Source organism: Rhinopithecus bieti, unplaced genomic scaffold, assembly GCF_001698545.2.
Source record: "Rhinopithecus bieti isolate Rb0 unplaced genomic scaffold, ASM169854v2 scaffold_7901, whole genome shotgun sequence".
NCBI lineage: Eukaryota > Metazoa > Chordata > Mammalia > Primates > Cercopithecidae > Rhinopithecus > Rhinopithecus bieti.
Window position 1 is genome coordinate 521,845 of NW_016805596.1, and position 2,910 is coordinate 524,754.

Genomic DNA, 2,910 nt, shown 5'->3' on the forward strand with positions numbered 1-2,910 from the left:
CCTGGTCCCCGAAGAAGGCCGAGTGCAGCAGGCTCAGGAGCCCCAGGAGCCCCATGGAGCCGCGGCCGCCCCGGACCCGCCGCGCCCCGCCCCTCGGCCGCCCGGGTGGGGGTGCGGGCCGGGTCGGGACCGCCCTGCGCCTGCGCGGAGAGGGGCGGGAGGGGTCAGTCTGCGGGCCCGGGGCGGGGCTCCTCCCGAAAGGGGCGAGGGCGTCCCGTGGGGTCTGGAGGTGCTCGCGGGGGCTGGGGAGTCTCGCGGGACCGAGGCCGCGGAGGGGCGGCGGGAAATCCAGGGATGGGAGAGAGGGGAGCGGACTCGCGTGGGCCAAGTGGCGCCAGGGTCCGGGTCCGACCGCGCTGGGGAGTTCGAATGCGGCGGAGGCTGGGGGCCCGAGGCGGCGGGGAGGAGGCCCGCTGGGGGGTGGGGGCACGAGACGTCCCACGGGGAACGGGGGTCGCGGAGAGCCAGAGGCGGCGTCGCCCTGCGGTTGTGGTCCGCTGCCCGCGGACGGTCACCCTGCGGAAGCTCGGAACCACCCCCGAATCAGCCCGGCCTGGCGCGCCTGAGGTTCATTAGTCATTCAGCAAACATCACAGCACCTGCGCACACAAGGCTTGCTGGGCGCCGAGCTGGCGCGCGGGGGGCCGCCTTAAGGGGGCGACACGGCACGCGGACATTCATGCAACAAGCATGTATTAAGCACCTACTGTGTGCTGGGCCCCCTGCAATGAACAAAACCCAACCCCTGCCCTTGGGAAGCTGACTAGGGGACTGCAGCGGGCTGGGGAGAGACGCCAGCGGGGCGGGCAGGGCGCGGGGAGCTGCTGGGGAGGTCGAACAGCCCTGGGGAGTGTTGGGGGAGAGCGCAGCCCGCTAGGGCAGTGAGGGCTTGGAGGCCCCGGGGCAGGTCGCGCAGGCCCTGCGGGAGGTGGGAGCCACCGCGGGCTGTGGGCAGAGCAGGGCCGCGCCCGACTCCAGGCCCACGGGCGCCCGCTGGCGGCTGCGGGGAGAACAGGCCGTGGGCGGCGCCGGGACAGGAGGGCTGAGGCGGCTGCGCGAGTCGAGGGCTGGATGATGGGGTGGAGGATGGGGTCCGGGCAGGATCGGGGCTGAGAGGGGTGTTATGAATTGTGCTAAGTCCCTGGAAACCAAGGAACGAGCGGCCGGAGAAAGGGGCGCCGCTTTAGCAGGACGGCGAGGACAGGCCGCCTCCAGCAGGTGCCTCCGCTGAACCCCGGAGCGGGGACGGAGCCGTGCGGCCGCCGGCGAGGCTTCGGGGCCACCCAGGACTCTTGCTTCAGAGGTCAGGGGAGGGCGCCGGCTTCACTGTAAACTGCCGTCCAGGCGGGAGGCCGCGAGGATGTGAGAAGCGGCGGGAACCAGGACAGGGCCTGAAGGCAGCAGACCCGCAGCGCCGGGGCCAGACCTGAACCTGATGAGGACGGAGCGGCCTGAGACTGCACGGATGGGGCCAGGTCTCGGAGAGTCCACGCAGGTTCTGGATCGGGGTGTGGGACCAGAGGGTAGAAACAGAAGCGTGGGGCCGGGCACGGTGACTGACGCCTGTAATCCTAGCACTTTGGGAGGCCGAGGCGGGTGGATCACTTGAGATCAGGAGTTCAAGACCAGCCTGGCCAACATGGCGAAACCCCGTCTCTACTAAAAATAAAAAAATTAACCGGCATCGTGGCGTACGCCTGTAGTCTCAGCTACTTGGGAGGCTGAGGCAGAATCGCATGAACTCAGGAGGCGGAGGTTGCAATGAGCTGAGATTGTGCCACTGCACTCCAGCCTGGGCGACAGAGCCAGACTCTGTCTCAGAAAAAAAAAAAAAGGAAACAGAAGTGTGGATGTGGCCAGAGAGGCCTAAAGACAGAGCCTGGGCCTTGAGTTGGGAGTGGGGCCCAGCAGTGGCACCCTAGTGCTAGTTAAGGGCTCCCACCTCACCTCCTGGACATCCCCCAAATGCTTGTGGACCTAGGGCACAACCTGGCCACCAAGACATGTGTCCCTCTGAACTGGGGTGGGGGAGGGTGGTATCTTTTTGCTTTAAATACTAATATATATTTTCCCTGATCACACATGCTGGATTCCAACTGCAGAAAACCAAGGGAATTACCCATTAGCAGCGAAGCGCTGGCCAGACAGGGGCGTGCGCAGGGAGGGCTTTTATGGACAGAAAACTTCCCGTAAAGGTCCAAACAGTAAATTCTCAGCGTCTGCCGGACAGAAGTAATATAGGTATGAATGGGCACAGCTGGGTGCCAATAAAGCTCTGCAAAAGCAAAGTGAGGCCCAGCACCCATTCCCATTACACTTTCCTGGGGGTGGAGCCCTGCAGCTTGTTTGTAGCTAGCTCTACACATCTCTATCATTTACTCTGAAGATGGACCTGGTAGCTCAAAAGCTCTGTCATTTCCATTGGTTTATTTTTAAAAAGGGCCTCGGCAAGACTTCAAGTGTGCACCACGGTGTACCACTTTTGATTTCTAATGGTCAGGGTTGAAAACCATGCTACAGATAAAGCTGTTTCAGCGGGGGATTCACTCATTTCCCACTTTGCTTATCTGAGGCAAAAAGCACCTAAAACGCCTCAACAATTTCATTTTTAAAAAGAATTCCAGGCCGGGCGCGGTGGCTCAAGCCTGTAATCCCAGCACTTTGGGAGGCCGAGGCAGACAGATCACGAGGTTAGGAGATCGAGACCATCCTGGCTAACACGGTGAAACCCCGTCACTACAAAAAATTAGGCGTGGTGGCACACGCCTGTAGTCCCAGCTACTCAGGAGGCTGAGGCAGAATTGCTTGAACCCGAGAGGCAGAAACTGCAGTGAGCTGAGATTGTACCACTGCACTCCAGCCTGGGCGGCAGCAAGCAAGACTGTCTCAAAAAAAAGCAAATAAAAATAA